The 23,796-nt window shown below is 37.3% G+C and overlaps 1 pseudogene; it reads left to right on the top strand.

The window, feature by feature from the left end:
* Positions 1 to 13,031: 13,031 nt before the first annotated feature.
* LOC112166900 lies at positions 13,032 to 13,749 on the top strand (annotated as a pseudogene).
* The last annotated feature ends 10,047 nt before the right edge of the window (positions 13,750 to 23,796 follow it).

Genomic DNA, 23,796 nt, shown 5'->3' with positions numbered 1-23,796 from the left:
CTCCCTACTAGAGGTCCAACCACATAGCACTTTTGTGTAGGCATAATTTTTAGTCAAACAGAGAAGTGGTAAACCCTAGAGACCTAGCTCTCCTAGTATAACAGATCAAATATTTTTTTTATTTGTTATCTAGGTAATGCATTCTTAATTTTGATTAACAGGGGAGTAAAAAGTCGAACTAAAAAATTCTGCCTATATTTTATTGGGTGCGGCTATTGCCATCCTACCATTTTTTTAGTTCATCCTACAAACATTTGAATTATTGAAAGACTATATTACTCAAGTGCAAAATGACTAATAAGTACATTAAATTTTCTAAAATCTAAATTTGTAAAGAAACTAAATACATAACTAATTATTTATTTCAAAATATATATATATATATATAACTAATTAATTAAATACAAAGACTACTTAATTTCTTATTGGATAACATTAATCTTCTTTTTCTCCACCCAAATTTGATTTTATTACTTTTTTTTTTTGTCTTTTTGTTCTCTCCTCATGGTTAATTCGTTATTCAATTCACAAAACCTTTAGTGTTAACTTCATCAAAATCTTTGCAATATTCTTTATAAACACTGAAAGTTAAAAAATGAAAATACGAAAATTGCTCATAGTTGTTAACTTACTAATCTTTTTATATATATTGAAATAGACAACATTGAAACTGAAAGGAAAAAAAATGGAAGTGAATCATATTATGATTTTATTAGGAAACTTTAATATATTTTATTTTGGTTACAACTTTAATATATTTTAGTTTTGTTATTGGTATAAATTAAATGAGAGATTTTTGTTAAATTTTTTTTTTAATTGGATATGTCATATAAGGATATTTCTGGAAAGAGAAATGAGTTAGATAAGTAAATTTAATAATTGAAATTAAAATGTTAGGTGTAATGTGCAAGTATGGTGAACAAAGTAAATAATAGAGTGACAATAACCACACACTATTTTATTTTAAATATATATCTTATCACTAAATTAAATGTTAATTATTCCAATAAAAAAATGTTAATTAACAGCCAAATAGCTTCCTCCTTTCTGAGAAAGTAATAATAAAGAGAGAGGTTAGAGTCCATGGGGCAATGAGTATTGGGGGCACATCAAACTTCCTTCCATCCACGTCAACATGCCCATGGCAGTTGAAAGAAGAAAGAAGAAAGAAGAAAAGGGATATGTGATGCTGCCAGATCAAATTCCAATATAAATATGCATAAAATTGTCCACTCAGACCACTCTTTCTTTCCCTGCGAAAGACTATAGAGAACAACCATAATAATATCAACTCCGACATGCGGAGAGGTTCTTGCGTCTGTCCAATCAGTGTCCAACATGGGGTATTTTGGATATTGTATTTTTAAAAAGTAGGGGCAGTTTTGAAATAAAGAGAAATTTCTCTGGTGTTTAATTGGTTAGAAGTACCACGTATCTGGTATGTGGGATGTATGCAAGAATTTTTCACATTTCTTGGCATCTGTCTCCCCCTTCCACTCATTTTCATCTGTTACTTCATTCACAGTACACATATATTCCATGAAAAGACCCTCCCAACTCCCCCCACAACACCAACAACAACAACAACAACCAGAACCCCGCAAACTAGTCACTCTCTGAGTCTCTTTCCCTCTCCCTCTAACTATTTCATTGTAGTGTAACTAGCCTCTTATGAGTTTGAGCTCCCTCTATCCTTGGGTCTGACCAATTGCTGGAGCTTTGACTTTCTCAATGTACCTAAAAGAGTAAAAGGGGAGAGCATAACCATGTACAACATGCAGGCAGATGTAAGTCTGTAACTTAAAATAGGACAATCAGTTACTAAATTGGGGAGTACACTTGCCAAATTACAATTTTGAACCACAAATTTTTATATTCAAATTTATTTCAATATTTGACAGCACAATATATCATAGTGAGTAAAGGGCCGCCCAGTGAGGCGGCAGCCTCAAGCCACCGATATGCTAGAGGCCTCGGATTTATATTGCCTCAGTTTAGTATAGTATATATGTTATTTGCATGAATAAACGTTGTGTTAGCAAGTTGTGTAGGGTATAACCGTATAAGTGGCCCATCTTTGCGCTGAGCGAACATCGGTTCGATCCCCTCCAATGCGCTTGCTTGACCCTTTCTTTTTCCTTCTTTTTCTTTCTTTTTTTTCCTCCTATATTTTTTAGTTCTTCTGCTTACTTTTAATTCTTTTTGCTAGATTAAAAAAAAATGTCTTAAAGACTATAAACTCAAATTGAGATCTAAAAAGAAATGTATAAATAAGATTTCTAATTGCTAAACTGTGAAATTCAAGTGACGCCACAATTTTTTTTTTTTTTTTTTGCCTCAGGCCTGTAAAATTTCAAGACCAGCTCTATTAAGTAATAAGAGGACATTGTTTAATATGTATATATAGATACGTGTGTGTGGTTCGGCATGGGACAGCACGCCGTGAGAAATTTAGTCACATTTTATGTTTCTTGAACCGAACTACTAGAAGTCTAGAAGTTTGTTAATCAAGAAGTATCAAGTACATCACTGAGAAGATGAGGAGCCTCCTTTAGCTCCATCGATCCATTCTTCAACCACATTACAATGAGAAACTAGATCAAACTAAGAAATTAACCAATTAACCCCCTACTTCTTCTAAGCAGTATCCATTTGGTGCAAATCTTTTCTTCATCGCCCAAGCTAGCTAGCTGTAACCACCTTTGCATAGCATGAAATTAATGAAAATATTCAACGTCCCAATAGCATACGCGAACCCCCTAAGTTTCTAGGGTTTTAACATGCATGTAGGGGGAAGCCGGGACCGCTAAGAGGAAGGTAGCACCATTGCCCCCAAAACACGCCAGCACCACCTACCATTCCACCGGCCGGGCAACTTTGGTTTTTCTTTTTCCAAAATTGGCCACAAAAGTGAAATAGTTTAACAATGAAATAACCCCACTAATAAATGAAAAGTACGTAAAGCTCTTGAACGCAATTTTCACACTCCATATTAAGCATCCTTTGGTAGAGCATTGCATACACACAACGGCCTATGTTCTTACTGCCGTTTATAATGGGTCGGTCCGAGCCATGACCTTTTGAGTATCACATACACGCAACGGCCTATGTTCTTACTGACATTTATAATGGGTCGGTCCGATCCATGACCTATTCTATTGCGGAATTAGTGGTAAAAAGTAGCTGGAATGGTGGAAACTGATACCGATCGAAGAATAGAGAAATTAAGCATATTATTATAATCTTCCTTTGGTATGCAAAAGAGTCTTTTGTCCTAGAAAGTCAAGATATACGGATCGAATAGAGTGTGAATATGTGGAACATGTTTTGCACTAATTAACTAGGTTTCTTTCATTAGCAGCCGAGTCAGATATTTCAAGCTTGAAAGTTGAAACTGCTTGTGCCTGTAATTTTATTCATGCGCGCCCTAAATTGAAAGCGAGTGACGCGTAATTGAGAAAAACTACAATTTGTTTTCAGTTACAGGGACAATAATACAGAAAACAGATAATTCCTTCTAAATCTCATAAGAACAAGCAATCGCTCCATTTGAGTACTCCGCAGGATATAACCTTTATTCGAATAATGCTCTCATTTGTGTTAAAGTCTATTCATTACTTTAAATTGCCAAACATTTTTTTTTTTTTTAATAAAGGGCTGCTGCGGTTGCTCTTAAGTTTTGATTAATGAAACTGTCGAATACAGAGAGGGGGCAAAGAACCTAAACCTCTGATTACAATAAGCATCTAGAGTATGTCCCAAAATAATATTAGGAATTTCTACAAAGTACATGTATTCTAACAAGCACCAACTAGCAAAGAGTGCTCTACTGGCTCCTCTATTTGCTTTAACATAGCGGTGACATAACGGAAAAATAACTCGATATGTAACCCCCGATAACAACGTAGCATAATTACCAAATGCACAACTTTCCTACTATGTTGCCGCTAGAAGATAAATTCAACGACACTTAGTTTCATTCTGCCACTAGGAGGCTGCGACCATTTGTCCAAGCAAGGAACTCGCCGGCCACCTACCTAGAGCAGACACGTTATTGCAACTAGGAGATTGCAACCATTTGCTAATGCAAGGAACTCGCCACCTACCTAGAGCAGACAAGGCACACAAGGTGCATAGACCGGCACAGAGCCCACCGTGTCCTACCGAAATATGGCAGAGACTTATTAACAACAAAACAACAATTGAAAAGAAACAACTAAAAACAAGAGGCCACTAGCAAGGGCCCAAAGCCATAGGCCAGCCCAACCACCATGCTTCCCTACAGTGAACTCCAACGCTGTTTGCAGCATATCCTGCCACCCACGAACTTCCAAGTCACAGCGCCGCAGCGTAGCATCAGTACGCCGCCACACTACATTGTCCCACAGCAGACGACCCTTAATCCCAGCAGACTTCTGTGGCCGAAACACAAAGCAAAACATATCCCTTTCGAGATTATCTCTGCCATGAGTTCGCGGCCTTAGCTTTTACCAAGATCTCAGGTGTACCAGTGACACTAGAACCTGCTATCAACCAGCAACATCCCATCGCTGCATCTCCCCTACACTTGCCCACAATCCGAGGATATCAGATCGAAATCGATTCGCCGAACCCAGAATCAACCGCCCATTCACCATCCCTGGACCACACCTCTGCCATAGAGCCCCACCAGTGTGCAAAGCACCCTCATCAGCCCGTCTGACAACAACGGCCCAGGTGCTGCCGCAGGACAAAAGTTGGTTTTTTTTTTACTGCAGGCGGCTCTCTAAGTAGAGTTTCAATGGTTTTCTCCGTTTTTAATTTCACTAGTAAATTAAATTGCCAAACACTTAAAAAAAACAATGAAACACAACTAGTTCAATTTACATGCCATGAAAAAGTTCATAAATCTGTCACTTTAATAACTCATTTCTGGGTTTTGATAAGGATTAATTAACTAAATAGTTGTTTCCAATATATGAACTAAACATATCGGTGGTGGTGGTGAAAGGTCAAAGTGGTGTAATGGTTGTACTGCTGTATATGATAGTGGGATAGCTGGTGCTGCTTTTTTGGCGATGTTAATGTTAAATGTACAAGGAAACAAGAAAGAATCATAGCTTTTGCTTGTGCAAGCAACTGTACTTCCTAATATAATTTTAGATATGATACTTGCCAACAAAAAATTTACCTACATTTAGCTAATCTTTTAAAGACACACACACACACACAAAAAAAACCTCTTAACTAGTTCAATGTGTTCTTCTCTTCACCACTGTCTGGTGGTCATACAAAGCTACAACAAGCCCTAGGGTTGATACGGCACCCCCTCTCACTACGGAATGCATGTGTGGCTTCAGCTTTTGGTCATGACCTCTGGTCTTACCCTCTTATAGATCCTCTTTTTTGTGTTTTTAATTTTCATTATCTTCCTTGATACTCTTATTAATTAATTAATTTATTTATTATATAACAACTACATACTAGACGACCATGAAATGTAAACTCACTTATAAAAAATGAGATTTATGATCAATCGTGGGGCTGAGTCTCCCAGCTTGACTGGGTTCCAAACCCCATTTCAAGAAAAAAAAAAAAAAAAAGTGTTTCACCAAAGGGGAAAAAAAAAACAGTTGTTTCTTTTCATTCTATTTCTTTCCAGCCAAAAACGAGGCTTCAATTATCCACTTGCGCGCCTAGGTGTGATTTTACATTTCTTTTAATAAACTCTCACCATATACCTAAACTCTCAAAACAAAAAAAATCTGTTACGTTGATGGCGTGACAAATAATGTAATCGATTTCCATGCTCTGATGACACACACACACACAGAGGATCCAGAGCGAAACTCCGCTTTGAAATTAACGTGTGAAGTTTGAGTTTTTTGTCACTTTTCAGTCGCATATCCACATCTTGACCGTTCAATTTTTAGGTACTACTGTATAGATCATCTTTGCAAATTTTCAGCTAAATTGATGATCGTTAAGGTATCTAACTCGCTTTAACCAATGGACGGATTGAATCTGTCAACCTGAACCGTACTAGCTTTAAAGCAGTTATCAATGCCTTAACGATCATCAATTTGCCTGAAAATTTGTAGAGATGATCTATACAGTAGTACCTAAAAACTGAATGGTTGAAATGTGGATATGCGACCGAAAAGTGACCAAAAACTTGAACTTCACACGTTAATTTCAAAGCGGAGCTCCGCTCTAAATATGATATGTGTGTGTCATCTCCTGAGTTAGACATCGATTATATGCAATCAAGAGGGTAAAAATACACATTAGGGCTTCCTTCAATATTATTAATACATTAATGTTGATCAAGTTCATGTACCTAGCCATAGATCGACGATAAAAACTAGTGACACACTAATTTACAGTTTCATGGAGCTAGCTGGCTACCGCTATGGCTGATCTACATTTTCGAATCGATGTATTAATAAATGAAGCCAGAACTTCTCAATATATCATCTAGGCTATTGTAGAAACTCATGTTTGCTTCATTTTGTTTTTGTCGACATTAGTATTATTTCTCCACACAAAAGGAGGGAAAGAAGGTGGTAATATATCGATTTTCACTCGCATCAATATATATGCCGCGCACAAACAAGAACTCCTCTAGTCCTGAGCAAGGTTTTAAATATCTATCGGAACTTTGAAAAAAAAAAGATATCGGAAATATCAGAGATATAGGAGAAAATATATTGTTTTTAAAGAGCCAATTTATTAGAATTACATATAAATACATATGAATGACAACTTCATCATATCCAAAAAGAGACTCTAGGTTGTTGAAAAGCCGCTCGCTGGTCTACGAAATTACAATAATCAAACCAAGACATATGATCCATATAGTATGGATTGTAGTGATGAATATGATAATTATAGATCTCTTTAGAGCTGTCGATTGTTCCCCTATAAGGGGATAAAAAGGATGAATCCAACTGGATGATTGATCATATACTTCTCCATATTGATTATATCCATAAGCATCATAGCCAAATTGATTGTTTCCTTCATGAGATTCATTTGAGATCCCACTGTGCTCTGTGCCTAAACTGATAGAGTCAAAACTTAAGGAAATTGAAGAAACATTAGATGGGATACTTTGATCATCAATTGCACCTCTAGTCCTCCTCCTATATTGGGTATTCTCTTGAGCACCACGACCAATTGTTCTCACTCCGTAGTCTTCAACTTGGGTGGTATGATCAAAATTACATTTACAAGTAAATTGGTTTAATCCTCCATCTGTAGAAAATTGTCCATATTCATATGTTTCACCTCCGCCACCTATTCTACTTCCACCCTCTCCACCATCATCAGAACTATTTGGAGTTGCTGTACCACCCCACGCATCATCACTATCTGAATTATCTCTTGGGTTTTTAACAACTTCTTCAGATAAGACCCTTTCTATGTTGATTCCAGCATTTGTTACAGTTTCTACAACTTGTGGAAGAGGTCTTCCAGCTTCATCATCTAGGTGTGCAAGCATAATCCAATCATGAAGTGAATCAATGCCATTATCAAGCGGCTCACTTGCAACATGAAGTAGATCTATATAGTTGTTTTTATTGACCACATTATTTATTGCCTGTCTATCTCGCACCCGTAGCTTCATATTGTAGTAGCAGTATACAAGCTTTTCCAACTTCTGATATGCCAAACGATTCCTTTGCTTGGTATGAATAATAGCAAATGTACTCCAATTTCTCTCACACGCAGAAGAAGAAGTCGTTTGCTCTAAAATACGCATTGCAATTCTCTATATAGTTAATACTCAATACTCTGTTCTCATCTTGTCATCCATATATGATTCCTTCTGCCAAGTCACTTGGCCTCGTTTGAATAATTAAACTTTTAACTTTTTTCTATTATTCAACTACAGAGTACAGAGTTACAGACACATTCACAGACTACGTAGTACCAAATCTCTCCTCACACAGATTTGTATTTAAAGAATTACTTCTCACTTAGAATCGCCTTGAGGATATTTCTCCTAATCTAGAGTTGCCTCAATTTCTCCTCACATAGATTCACCTTGAGGGGGTTTTCTACTCACCTAAATTCGCCTTGAGGGGATTTCTCCTCTCCCAGATTTGCCTTGAGGAGATCTCTCTTCACACAGATTTACATTTAGAGAATTACTGAGTTTTTTCTATTTTTTTTTTCCATCAAATTTTACTAATATTTCTTTATTTTATTGGGGATATATCCCAAATATCTAAATATCGGGGATATTTGAAGATGTTGGAGAAATTTCACAGAAACGGTAGAAAATAAGATATTCACTCCCTAAAATATATCGGTCTGTAAAAAAATGGAGATATCGGATGATATATCGAAAATATCGCAAAAATTTAAAACCCTGGTCGTGAGGGTAATGTCCGGGTGTGTTTCAGATTTGACAGGATCTGAGTTTGGAATGAATTTTTCAGAACCTATTCAACGTTACATTTGGATTTTTGAAAATTTTGTAATTCTCATAATTGTATAATAAGTTATTAAATTAATGCTAATTGGTTATAACTTGTAAGATAATGGTGGTTTTTCATAAACCAAACGTTTATAGTGGTGTTTCTCCAAAAAAAAACAAAAACAAAAACAAAAAAAACTTTTAAAGTGGTGACATATAAGCATTTGGCTGTGTTCTGTGTGGATCGTATTACTTGTGAGAAAGGAGAGCAGGCAACTGAATGGCTTTTGTTCTAACAAGAAACTGAAACGATCTCTGCAAACTGAAGCAATTTCAAATGATATGGTGTGAAAATTAATTAATAATCAAAGACTACTACTCTGCTCAACTAATATAGTTTTTCCAACTACAACGAGCACTAAGCAATAATAGTTAATCCAAGTAAGTTCGGATCCGACATCTTCATGATTTCCAGATACAAATTTCAAAAGTGTAATTAGTAATCTTCCCAAAAAGATTACAATTGAAAACAATGAGGGATAGACAGGGAAAGAAAGAGAGAGGAGCTAAGAATATGTGCTGAATTCCATGCCGGAATGATGGCCCTTTCAATCAATTTCTAAAGTCTTCCAAAATCTCATGATGACAGAGTGAGAGCATCGGATATTTTGATGATGGCAGGTCCTCTTTTGTCCCTAGTACGTCGTCATTCCTAACCCTAGCTAGCTCAGTTGTGTTTCTTGTTTCCCACAGAACTCGAGACTCAAAAAGAAAAAAAGTTTCGAAATTTAAAAGCTAATGGACCGGCAGGCTGCAGGTGAGACTCAACCATCCCCCACCCACCCATTCTGCTCTGATCAGAAACTATAACCAAAGACCAAATTCTAAAGCAAAATTTTTCTGTCTGCTACTGGCTACCGCATCTTCAACTATCATATATTGCTTGCGGATTGAATCAATATTATGTGTGCGAGATGAAACTGAAAGTGTAGTCGGTGTTATGCTTCTCGAATTGATCATCTAACTTCCTTTTTTTTTTTCTTTTTTTTTTTTCAGTTGAAGATAACTCTATATACACGTCAGTTCTAGGAAGAGCACCGGTTAGGTCGGTAACTATGAACTTCTACGTTCTACAAAGTACTATGCAAGTCAATATCGGATGTTTGTTATTTAGCTCTTTGTGAAGGACATACTCTTGTAGTCTTGTAAAAGCAAACCAGGGTTTAAGATTGTTTTTCCATTTGATTATTATCCTATCACTTCAACCACTGTATTTTCTTTTGCAATGATTCAGATAACAATTTCTAGTTTGGTGGACAGTTGTGAGCAAACAGTTCCGATCGCGATTACATGAGAATGCATGGTATCAAATATTCCCAACTTAGAAGGGAACTGTATATATGGACTCTGTTAATTTGAGGGATTGCATGGTAATTGGTATTTCAAGGACAACCATTCGTTCAAGTTTTAGGCTTCCACTGATTAGATAGCTCTTGTCGTGTACGTCTCTCTTTTTGAGAATAAGAGGATAACTAAATTTATTGAATTAATAAAATTCCTTACACCGAATATTTTAATCTTTCATATGTTCATTTTCCAAACGATTAATCAATGTTTATTAATTTATTGATACTGACAAGCAGAATAGTTTTTATTTTATGACAACTATCAGAATAGTTGCATACTTTTTTTTTTTTTTAATAATGGTAATTCCATTGATAATAGCGCATGCCAAGAAGGCCATTACATACTCACCCGCTGACACATAATAATGGCCAGATCAAGGTTTCGTGGAGGAGCCACAGTAGTACATAGGATAGACCAACTATATTCGAACTAATCGCTCACTTTAAAAACGAGCCTAAAAGCTGTGGAAACAATAGACAAGCCAAACTACACTCGTTAGGTTCCTAATACAAGAAACTTATTGTAATTATACAAACGCTAAAAACATAGGTTTGGGCCAAGAGCCTAAACCCTATCCCAAATTAGAAGCTATTGGACTAGGGTAGAAACCCTAGCCCAAAACTAAAAACTCAAATAGGGCAACCAGCAAAGGAGATCCACGCAGGGCCCAACAAACTGATCCGGCCCAGTCCACCTGTCCATCCCATCCCCGCCGTACGACACAGTCAGGCAGATCGCCATCCACCGTCGCCGCCACGACCAACGCTAGCACGGAGAAAATCAAATCCCGAGCACAGATTTGAGCACCACACACCACCGACGAGAAAACTCGTGGCGCCGTCGATCCAAAAACCCGCCTCAGGGATCGATCTCCCTCCCTGGTTGCACGACCACCACCTCCCCCTAGCCCAGTCGATACCAGCCGCCAAGCCCAGCCCTGCATCCCTTCGACAGAGACCCACATGCAATAGAATACCCGTCCGGCAGCAGATCCCAAGACGTCAGCACAGCCCGAAGGACAGCCCCAACCCCCGAGTGCCACCGGACGAGCACGAAACTCGCAGTCGGAAAAAAGCCGGCCTATAGGGTTTTCTCTAAGAGAGAGAACTTTCTGAAGAAATTGTATGATAACTCTAAGAGTGGTCTCAATTTCAGATATCTTATAGTTGCATACATAAAGACGCAAGCTCATCATATATCTAACCAAGAGCATGCCCATCCCAGGTACAATATTTATCACAAGTAGTAGCATGGAAATCATTTAACAATTTGATTAACTAGTTTTATAATTTCAGGACTGTCTGACGCTTTATTTGTTTGTAATATTTTATCATTTTGGATAATCTAAAATTATCAATATGGCTGAAATTTTACAGAGTTACTTCAATAATAATAAAAAAAATTAAAGAATCAATCAGTTTAATTATTGAAAATCATTATATAAGTACCAAATTTATGTTAATATTAAACCCAGTAAAGAACGCCTATATATAACATTGTAAATAGAACCACCACTAATGGTTAAGTTAGTAAGAGCCTTCAAGTGTAGAACTCCAACATCCGAGTTCGAATCCCACCTACCATGATTGGAGTTTAAATCTCAATCTCTTATTAGTGGCCGGGGGAGGAAGTGTTTTGACATGACACCCTAGTACTGATTAGTCTCTGGGCCTAGAAAATTTTTGAAAATATCGTGTGATCTTGATTTGAAAAAAAAAAAAAGGTATGATAAGCAGAAAAATGAGAAAAGTCAGCCACCAAACTAACCAAAGCAGGTTCTAGAAATTGCTAATTACTTCTCAAAGAAAAATTATTAAATTGCTATTTAGATGGTCCAGCCCTCGTCCTACTAATTGGGTCGCCATAATCTAAAAAAACATTGATTAGATTAGCTTTTGCCAAACCTTAAACTACTAAATGAACAAGAAAAACCCTAAGCGCCTCCTGGTTCCTATGCGTTGCTGCTAAGCCATCGTGTGCACCACCAATCCTCCACCATGTGGCAGGGTAACATCCTTGTTTGGAATTGTCGAGGTATTAATTACTAACAAAGAAACTCAGCGAACTTTGATTGATATGGTTCAAGTCAGGCGCCCTTATCTAATCTTCCTTTTAGAAACCCTAGCACAACATAAACTAATTGACACTATCATGTCACGTATTAGTTCACTGCCAATATCTGTGTTGCAAAGCAGCCTGAATGTCAGGGATTAGCGTCACTATGGAGTGCAGATGTCACGCCCCTAATTTCAAATAAAGAAATTTGAATCCGAAATGCGATAACCTAACAAGCACATTTCCAAAACACATTTCCGACTCAAGGACAACAAATCAACACAATGGTTATTTCAAAAATCACATCCTTTTCTTTTTAAGGAAAACACAAGTCACCACCGTGAAAAACCAAATCATTTGAAATCTCCATAACAAATCCAAGAAATCACTCTTCTTTTCTCTCAACAGGAAGCATTTATCATCACAATGACATGATAAAACATTTCTCAACTCACTACGAATCTCAATCACAACTGCACTCACAAATTAAACTAAATACAACCAGTAATCCCTACATAGAAAATTTGTTCAAGAGATCACCAAAAAACACACAATCCAAAATCATAGCAATCTCTGCGTGTAGTTTAGTTAAGAGGATTACATTAAAATCAAATAATATAAATGAAAAAGGAAAATAAATAAGGAAATCAAACAATTCACGCTAAAGCCAAGAAGTCACCCTTTTCCACTCAAGAGAAAACTCCCACATTTTGAATAGGATTAAATACTACTTACTCCCTATACTTGTAAGGTTTCATCGTTTCAATCTCTGACCTTCGAATTTCACCTAAAAGCTCTTCAAACTCTCAATTTCCTCCTAATCGGTCCGGCGGTCCCTGCTGTATCCGTCCAAATTGTCTGTTAAATTGCTGACATGACATTTTTTACATGTCAAAATGTCTATTATACCCTTATCTTATTTTTTTAAAATTATTTTATTTTATTTTTTCTCCCTCACTTTTTTTTTTCCCTCTTTCTACCTCTTCTTCTTCTTCCAGCTCTCTCTCCAATCCAAGATCCAAAATAGTCTGCGCGAATCAACCAAAAACGACCAACCTCCCTCATCTTCTTCCTCAAGATCAACTCATCATCATCATCATCACATGAAGCAATCTCTCTCACCACCTTAACTTGAAGAGAGAGAGAGAGAGAGAGAGAGAGAGAGATGCAGACACGGTTCTCAGCCCTGACCCAAACCCTAAAGTCCACGACTCGATCCTTCTCCTCCTCCACGTCGTCAACCTCCTCATCCGAATTGCCACCTGGTGGGCCTCCAGGCTTGCCTCGCCGCCTAGTCTCCCACTCTCATTGAATTTGTCAAGGCAAGGGTCTGTAGTCCGTGGACGTCGGCACAAAGAAGAAGCATATGCAGAAGCTGAAATGGATGAATGAGTCGATCCCTGGTGGCGAGAAGTACACGCATATTAAGAAGAAGCTTAGGGAATTAAAGCTCCACACGATCTACTTGGAGGCCAAGTGTCCAACCTTGGTAAGTGCTGGTCCGACGGCAAAACCACCATTGCCACGATCATGATTCTCGGCGACACATGTATGCATAGTTGCAAGTGAGGTGTTCGACGAAATGTGTGCGAGAAAGGAGGCTTTCGTGTTTTGTGGTTGAAATGTTGATTGGAAATCTGTGCAGGTTTTGTAGTGTGAAGACTTCTAGAAATTCGCCGAGGCCAGACCCCAATAAGCGGGCGAATGTGGCTGAGGTAATTGCGTCGTGGGGGTTGGATTATGTGGTGATTACTAGCGTAGAACGAAATGATATGCCTGATCGAGGGAGTGGACATTTTGCTGAGATCGTGATCAAGTTGAAGAAGCTCAAACCTAATATGCTCATTAAGGCTTTAAGTATGTTTTCACTTTCGAGTAGCTGATAGATAGGGGTGTGGAATGATTACCGTGGGCTGCTCTTTCATGGTCATGGGGGCATTGGCAGCGATGGCCATGACGCCTGGATCAGGGCTTTGGAGGGATGGACCAACCCTCTGAGAGAGAGAGAGAGAGAGAGAGAGAGAGAGAGAGAGAGAGAGTATGTGCAGATCTAGTAGTACAGAAGAGAGGAGAGGAGAGATGAGGCCTATTCTTTGGAAGATCACTAATCCGACGAACAATGAAGAGGTAAAAGGGAAAAAAAGTGAGAGAGAAAAAAGAATATAAATTAATTAAAAAATAAGGTAAAGGTATAATAGACATTTCAGCGTGTAAAAAATGTCACGTCAGCAATTTAACGGACAATTTGGACGGAGCTTGACGACAGGGACTGATTAGGAGGAAATTGAGAGTTTGAGTAGTTTTGAGGTGAAATTCGAATGTCATGGACTGAAACGATGAAACCCTATAAGTATAGGGAGTAAGCGGTATTTAATTCTTTTAAATACAACGCCCATGTCCCTCTTGGACAATAAAAGAAAGAACACACCAGAAACTCTCTTTTACAAACATGTACTCATGAGTGCAATAACACAAAGTTATCCCCCAAGCAGTACATTAGCATACAGATTAGAGCTCTAACTGATCGTGACCACACACCCGACCAAAGGCGTAGTTCTGGATTTCCTTTGCCTTGATCACCAATACGATAATAGGTCCTTAGACCAAAACATTTAAAAAGTCTCACATGACTCAAAATGTTACACTCAGCTCAATCACCACTATGACAATAGGTCCTCAAACTAGAAACATTTAAAAAGTCTCACATGACTCAAAATGTTACACTCAACTCAATCAGCACTGTGACAATAGGTCCTCAAATCAAAAACATTTAAAAAGTCTCACGTGACTCAAAATGTTACACTCAACTCAAGATACTCTTCAACACAATAAAAAAATTAACAATTGCATGATATATTTACTTCTCACAATGTCACACCATCAAGATATATATATTTCACATTAATATATATATACACACACACACACACACGTAGTCATCAACTCAGAAATGCCACTAATACCAACTATAGTTCACAATTACAAAACTCGAGAAAAATCATTTTTATAATAAAACCTCATTTTAACTTACCTAATAACCATAGATGATCAAGTTCATATAATTTAAAACAAATATTTATTTCCGAAAATGATTTCACAATTTAACAAATAATTCTGAATAATAAAGTGACTCCGTTCATAAACGAATCTCGTGAGATTTACTCACCTCTAAATCCTGTTGAGTCTTCTCTTACAGCCGAGATAAAGTACAGAACACACTCTGTCAAGCACCTAAGTAAAATAAGGTCTCAACTTAGTACACGATTAAAACGAAAGCGGTTACAGTTCGAATCGAGCATTTGAACAAAAAACCGGAGATTTTTTGAATCAAGACCTCCCAAGGTTTTTAGAATGCTTTTATGATCAATTTCTCAAAATTATAAAACGATCCAACAGTCGGATTCTCATGGATCGCAAATCAACAAAATCAAAACTACGTTAAATCTAGCATGCTTCAAATGATCACGATATAACCCTATAATATATTATCATGCTCGTATCGACGAGTAGATGACAATCATGAAAACAGAACCCCCAAAACTGGCCGAACCCACCGCCACGGCAACTGGCAATGGCTGAGCCTGAGCTCCACTTGCCGCTGGCAACCCCCAAATTGGGTCATGAAACATATGCCAAAATGTTCACAATAACAAGCCCAACAACTTCTTCAACTATCACAAAGTGCAATTTTAACTATAGAAGTCGGAATTTACCTCGAAAAGTCAAGAACTCGGTGAAACCCTAGAATTTCAAATCCTCAATTCAACCTTCATACTTCAAATCACTTTAAGCCGCTCAGATGGATTGATGTACATCTCACAAGCTTCAAAACCCCTCAAAAATTGGCGCCAGAGGTGGCAAAAATCATGAGTTCCGACGGCGACCCCGAAGCAGTGTTGCCACCTACTTCTCCGCTTTGCTGCTCCTTCCACCGCCAAAATTGAGCAACAAAGCTACCACAGACTTGAAGAAGGAGGAGAGACTAATCCAATGGGACCGATGGCGCGGCCGAAGGTGGCTGGACAGTCAAGATATGGCCGGAAAACTAAATGCGGTGAGAGAGAGAGAGAGAGAGAGAGAGAGAGTTTCTGAAAATGGAAACTAGGATTTTTCTCTAATTTTATGAAATTTTTCTATTTATCCACAAATAGAAACTTTTTCTGTTGGCCATAACTTCTTCATACAAACTCCAATTTCCGCGTTCCAATGTCCACGAACTCGTATCGACGCACTCTATGATTTTTGTGAAGAAAGTTTTCACAAAATCGTAATGTATAAAAAGTCAATCCTTGAATCAAAGCATTCTAAGCGAATAATTGTCCAAAATAATTTCTATTTCTCGATTAATATAAGAATAAGGCATCAAAACGATAATTTGTACCAACTTTGACCTTTATTAATTTCACAAAAATACAAGAAATTAATACCAAAATCCCGGTCATTACAACAAATCTCCAGGTTGATGTACGTATGTCCTTGTTCCATAACAATGATGCAGACATATGTGAGAGAGGAGACCGTGTCTCTTGCTACTTCATAGGGATTTATGGCCTTGCATCCAGAAGTGTTCGCAATCAAACTTGTCATTGATTGCATCACTGCTAAGCCATCGTTTGCACCACCAAGCCTACCATCGTGTGGCAGGGTAACATCCTTGTTTGGAATTAGGGGTCGTCAATGGGCCCGGCCCGGCCCATTGATAGCGGGCTTGGGCCGGGCCGGGCCTTGCTATATTTTTAAATAATTGCGGGCCGGGCCGGGCTTTATTAAAAATCAAAGGATCCAAGCCCGTCCATATAAAGCGGGCCTTGCGGGCTTTTTAGGGCCGGGCGTGGCTTGGCCTTGCGGGCTTTTTTGGGCCGGGCCTTGCAGGCTTTATTTATAAATAAATATTTAAAGACACAAGTTTTTTTTTTTTTAATCAAGCTTTGGAAATTCAATGGATAATGATCAAATACAACGAAAGATAACAATCTATATAACTATATTGTACCCAAAAAAATCTATATTTATATATAGATACTAATTTGTTGATAAATAAATTTTTAAAGACACTAATTTTTTATAAATCTATATTTATACATCATACACTCCAAAGAGCTACATATAGCAATTCAAAGAAAATGAGAAACCGACCGTTGGATGAGTTTATTACAATAAATTATGAGTGTGGTAAAAAATTTAGCCAATTTCACCATATTTTTGAATCCGATCGGATTGGTCAACCATAGTCACTTATATGTTTTATTGGTTGACCGATGGCGTGGCAACCGCGAAACGTGCTTATTTTTTCACATCACGTTTGTATATATTCCATCGATGGATGTGCGTGGACATAAGATAAAAAAAAATTAATTTTAATTACAAACACATTGGACTATACCAATTTTATTCATAGAGTTATATGACTTATACATTGCATTTAAATTGTTTAGGTTCATTCTAAAGCAACCATGAAGTGGAAAATGAATTCGGAGAAACCAACCGCTTGATGGAGAGATTGTAATGTTTTATGGTGGTTGTAGAAAATCCAGCCAATTTGGTTCACGTTTCGAATTCGATCAACTAGGTCAAACGTAGTTACTCTTATAAATTTATATATCATACACTCCAAAGAGCAAACCCTATCAATTCAAAGAAAATGGAAAAACCGACCGTTGGATGAGTTTATTACAATAAATTATGAATGTGGTAAAAAATTTAGCCAATTTCACCATATTTTCGAATCCGATCGGATTGGTCAACCGATATGTAGAATATATATATGCACATATTTTATATAGAACTATAATAGTATAAGAACTTCCACACACACACACACACACACACACATATATATATATATATATATATCTTTCTCTCTATATACACACACATATATATTAATATATATATATATATAAACACACACACACACACACACACACACACACACATATATATATATATATATAAACACACACACACACATATATGATATATTGATATATATATATATATCTATATATATATCTCTCTCTCTCTCTATATATATATATATATATATATAAACACACACACACATATATGATATATTGATATATATATATATATATCTATATGACTATATATATATATATATCTATATAAACACACACACAAATATATATTTATATGTGTCTATATATATATATATTTATAAACACTCACACACACATATAGATATATCTATATATATAACACACACACACATATATATATATATACATTAATATATGTATATATATATATAAACACACACACACACACACATATATATATATATAATATTTTGCTGGCTTTTACGGGCCGGGCCTAGCGGGCTTTTGGCGGGCCAGGCCGGGTTTTTGCGGGCTTTTTTGCGGGCCTCCATCGGCCCAGCAAGGCGGGCTTTTGCGGGTTTTTTAACGGGCCGGGCCGGGCCAAAAGCCCTGCCGGCCGGCGGGCCTCCATCGGCCCACTTGATCCGCGGGCTTTGTGATGAGGCCTATTTGGAATTATCGAAGTACGCATTACTAACAAAGAAACTTAGCGAACTTTGATTGATATTGTTTAAGTGAGGCACCCTTATCTAATCTTCCTTTCAGAAACCCTAGTACAACATAAACTAATTGACACTATCATGTCACGTATTGGTTCGCTGCCAATATCTATGTTGCAAAGTAGCCTGAATGTCAGGGATTAGCTTCACTATTGGAGTGCAAATCTCCAGGTTGATGTACGCACGTCCTCGTTCCATCACATTGATGTAGACATATGTGAGAGAGAAGACCCTGTCTCTTGCCGTTTCACAGGAATTTATGGCCTTGCATCCAGAGATGTTTGCAATCAAACTTGGTCATTGATCGAAACCCTAGCTCATGAAGATTGCTCACTGACTTGGCTCATGGCTGGTGAATTTAATGAGGTTTGGTGTAGGATAAACAAATCTAGTAGAGTACCACGAGTTATTGCTGCAATAAATCTTTTTCAAAAAATTATGGTGGATGCAGGTCTGATTGATATGGGTTTTGTAGGCTATAGGTTTACCTGGTCAAACAAGTTTACGAAAGAGAGGTTAGATCGGGGTTTCCAATCAATACAATGGAGAAATCGATACCCCTTTAAGTCATGTAATAACACTGCCACCCTCAAACTTTGACCACAACCCTCTTCTTATGGAAGTTAAAATTGAACGCAGTCCATATAAAAGAAGTTCAAAGAAATTTCACTTTAAAGAAGGTTGGTTTGGAAAGGACCAATGTAATGAGATCATTTAGCGCACTTGGGCTGTGCATCTGACTGGGAATGTGCTACAACAAATTGGAACAAAAATTCACAATGCAGGCAAAAAGCTTATGCAATGGCACTAAGTTGATTTGGATAAACAGAAGGCAGAGTTGAAAGAAGTTCAAGAGAAGTTATTTGACATTATGAAACAACCCTTCTCACCTGGGTAATATGAAGAACAAAAACCTATCCATGTAAAGCAAAGTCAATTGCTTGCATTTCAAGAAAAGTATTGGAGGCAACGATCAAGAGCTTTATGGCTTAAAGATGAAATAGAAGTATTGGCTCAACTCTGCATACTTCCATAGGAAAGCTTCAAACAGAAGAAATAGAAACACTATCAAAGGTCTTCTGACTATAACAGGTGAATGGCAAACTGAACCGGTTGCAATTCAAAACATGATCTACTATTATTATTGCCAGGTTTTCAATACTGAAGTTGTTGATGATGAAGCTATATCAACAATTTTTAAAGATACACTAATGAGAGTTACATCAGTTATGAACGATGATCTTAATTTGCCCCACTCTGGTGACGAAATCAAAGCTGCCCTATTTCAAATGCATCCATCAAAAAGTCCAAGATTTTATGGTATGTCCCCATTCTTTTACCAAAAATATTAGCATATTGTTGCTCTTGATGTGTGTGTAGCTATTAGAAATTTCTTAGAAAAGGAAGATATGTAGGAGGAGTCGAACTTCACTCACATATGCTTGATCCCAAAAATTAAAAATCCTACTGAAGTGGCTCATTTTCGACTTATAGGTCTCTGCAATGTGATTTACAGAATTTGTTCTGAAGTTTTAGCAAACAGTCTCAAAAAGTGGCTGCCTGAAATCATCTCTCGATCCACTGCAAAGTGCTTACATTTCTGGCAGATTAATCTCAGATAACACACTAAATGAAACTAAAGTTGTACACTTCATGCACAAGCACAGGACTCAGGAGGATAGCTTCTTCTTGAATGGCCTTATTTGCAAGCTATTCTCACAACATTGAGATTAGTTGGATTAATATGGTGATGAAATGTGTAAACTTCTGTAAGTTATGGAATTTTTGTAAATGGAGAGGCAACTGCAAAAGTGACTCCTACAAGAGGTATTAGACAGGGTGATCCACTTTCACCTTATATTTTTATTTTATGAGTTGAAGGGTTATCTGCATTAATCTCTCAAGCAATGCAGTATGGAAGCATCAAGGGATTGAAAATGTATCCACAAGCTCTTGTTTTGCACCATCTCTTCTTTGCCGATGACAATCTCCTCTTTGGAGCGGCGGCTACTATGGAGGAATGCATTACTATCAAGAATATTCTCATTACATATGAGAGAGCTTCATGTTAGAAGGTAAATTTTACTAAAAGCAGTGTTGTCTTCAACAAAAATGTGCAGCATAACTGGGAAGTAGCTTTAGCTTTAGTGTTGAATGTCTAGTGCGTTGAAGAACATGATCGTTATCTTGGGCTGCCTTTGAGGGTTGGTAAATTTGAAACAGCAAGACTCTGATACTTAAAGGAGAAGGTTTCAGAAAAGTTAGTCAATTGGAAGTAAAAAATTCTTAGTTGTGCTGGTAAAGAGATTTATCAAAGTTGTTACCCAAGTTATGCCCATGTATGCTGTGAACTGTTATGTTCTACCTAAAAACTTATGTGATGACATCCATAAACTTTGTGCATCTTTCTTCTGGGGTGATATGAATGGAAAAAAGAAAATTCATTAGAGAAGTTGCAAAAAGCTATGTTTAACAAAGCATGACGGGGGAATGAGTTTCAAGAATATATATGCCTATAATTTGGCTATGTTAGCTAAGCAGGGCTGACTCATCACCAAACCTAGTTCGTTGATAGCTCAAGTATACAAGGCTAGATATTTTCCTACTTGCTCCTCTTAGGAGGCTGGCTTGGGGAATACACCATCCCATTCATGGAGGAGCATACTTGAGAGTAGATCGTTTCTAAAAGCGGGTACTAATTGGACAATAGGGGATGGGACTTAAGTGAACATTTGGGATGATCAATAGGTACCAAACTGCCCAAAATACATGATTCAGAGACCTAGCAACATTGTTTTTGAAAGGGTAGCAGACCTTATAGATCCTCAAACAAGAACTTGGATCCAAGCCTATGTCCATACTCTCTTTATACCAAGTGTTACTGAATGCATTTTGTTTATCCCTTTAGGTCATAACTATGTGCATAACAAGTTATGTTTGAGTCCTAATAAATAAGGTTTGTTCACTGTGAAAAGTGTTTATTGGATAGCTAGTGAACATGTATTTGTTGAGTCACAAATTACTTATATACATTTGTGCCTCAAAACTATATAAATTGATTTGTCTTCTATGCTATTTTACTATCTTTAATCCATTTCTTTTTATTTGAAGGAAACCATGCATTGAGAATAAAATGATTATTTGAGGCTTGAAATGTGAAGAATTGGAGCAACGAGAAGAAGTCATGGAATTTGGGAGAAAAACACAAATAGAATTTCCAAGTGATTTTTTCGGCCAACTTTTCCGACGAGTCGCTACTTATGGAGAACCCTTTATCCAGCCAAAGAGGACTATGGTTGTGAGAATCTCGCACCATTTGAAATTCAAACATCTCCCCTACACCTTGTCTTTTTTTTTTTTGAAAAGACACTTTGTCTTTTTTGTCACTTTGCAATTTTGGAACCATTTTGGCAACAAGGATGTAAGAGCATCTCTTGCACATCTTGGGATCAAGGGGACATAGTTGATCAAAAGATGCCAAAGACCTAATCTTCATGACCAAGACATCCTATTTTCTCTCTACAACACCACACCACCATTTCCACCACCACACTCATCTTCCCACCAATTCCATAACCTTCCATCACTGCAAATTATTACTAGCTACTCTTACTTTCACCATTCCACATCATTAAGAGCTTGGAGGAAGGAGAAGAAGACATCCATCACCTCGTGAGCTTGGAGACCCATCTGTGTCACCACTTTTGGCATCACCAATAGTCACTCTTCATTCTCTAACTCTTTACTCTTGATGTATCTAAGAGTGTTGAAATTTGTCTATCTAGTCATGAGTGAGTAGTGAATTTGTTGGGGCTAGGGTTGAAAGCCCTAGCAAATCTTGTGTGATATTGATGTGAATAATATGTTTGCTGCAATTTTCCATTACCATCTTCACATGCTGAATGAAAACGTGAATGCTTGTATTTGAATTTGACAAGTTTAAGTATAATGCATTTGTTATCTCATGATTAGTGTTTTGTGATTAGTCACCTCTAGACATTAAGAGCATGAAAGCACACCATGTGTGCATATGAGGGTAGTGAGTTAAAATCACCTAGACCTAGGATTGGTTTGCTTCCTTACTTATCTAAACTCTAATCTTTAAGCATCTAGGAACAATGAATTAAGACTTACCCAGTAATAGGATTTGTTCAAAGGAGTTTAGGCCTTAGTTCTCTTAACCAGATGCTAAGAGGGTAATTAGGTATTTGGGATTGCATCACTTGTAGTTTGAGCATCAATGCATGCAAGGGAGGCTATGGTGGACAACCTAAGCTCTAACTCCCACCCATTTGATAACTTGTTTAGCTTAGCTTAGTTTACTTTACTTGCTCTTGTTGTTTCAATTTGAATCGGAACTTTTCCCAATATCAAATCAAATCACTACACACCATCTTACACATACTCACTATGAATTTGGGTTCACTTGTGAGCCTTTGTTTGTGATTGTACATTTGCATATTCTTTCTAGTTTTTCTCTCAGTTTTCCCTAATTAGGAAATGATTCACCAATCCTCGTGGGTTCGACATCCTTACTTAATCTCATATTCTATAATTTGTACCTCTTTCACTTGAGGGTGACTTTAATGCTAATAGTATTAGACAGTGTTTTGACCTTGACATCAACTGGAGATTCTGTTAAGGAGCTATGGAAACACCTTTGGAAAACAAAGGTTTCAGGTAAAGCTCAAATATGTGTATGGAGAGCTTGTAATAACCTCTTGCCTACAAGAGAACAACTTCTAAGAAAAGGCTATGAAGGAGAGGTCGACTGCATTATGTGTAACTACAAACTGGAAAGCACAGCTCACTTGTTCTGTAAGTATCCTATTGCTCTTCATTTACTTTCGAGTGCATCTTTTTCCCTGTAATAAACTATTTTGCCAAATTTGGATTTCAAAGAATAGATGTTAGCATAACTCACTTGTTCTGTAAGTGTCCTGCTGCTCTTCATTTACTTTCGAGTGCACCTTTTTCCCTGCAACAAACTATTTTGCCAAATCTGGATTTCAAAGAATAGATGTTAGAACAAGCTCTTAATCTTAAAGCTGAGATCTTTGAGTAATTTATGATATCATATGGGGCCTCTAGAAAAACAAAAATACTAAACTTTGGGAAGGCAGCGTGTGGTCTCCAAATGACATTATGTTTGGGTGCTTTACTTGGCTCAAATAATTCTAACAGAGTAGACAAATTGCTACTATGCATGCCCCGAAGATTGTGAAGAAATGGCAGCCTGTAGATACTCCAATACTCAATGTTGATGGAGATTTTATATCACGAGTACCACATGGAGGTGTTGGAGGAGTGTTAAGAAACTCGGCAGGGACATTTCAGGCTGCCTTTATACAACCTGTGCATCATGTTAACT

This window comes from Rosa chinensis, chromosome 1, assembly GCF_002994745.2.
Source record: "Rosa chinensis cultivar Old Blush chromosome 1, RchiOBHm-V2, whole genome shotgun sequence".
In the NCBI taxonomy this organism is placed as follows: Eukaryota; Viridiplantae; Streptophyta; class Magnoliopsida; order Rosales; family Rosaceae; genus Rosa; species Rosa chinensis.
Note: the sequence above shows the minus strand (reverse complement) of the source record. Positions and strands in the feature narration are given on the sequence as shown.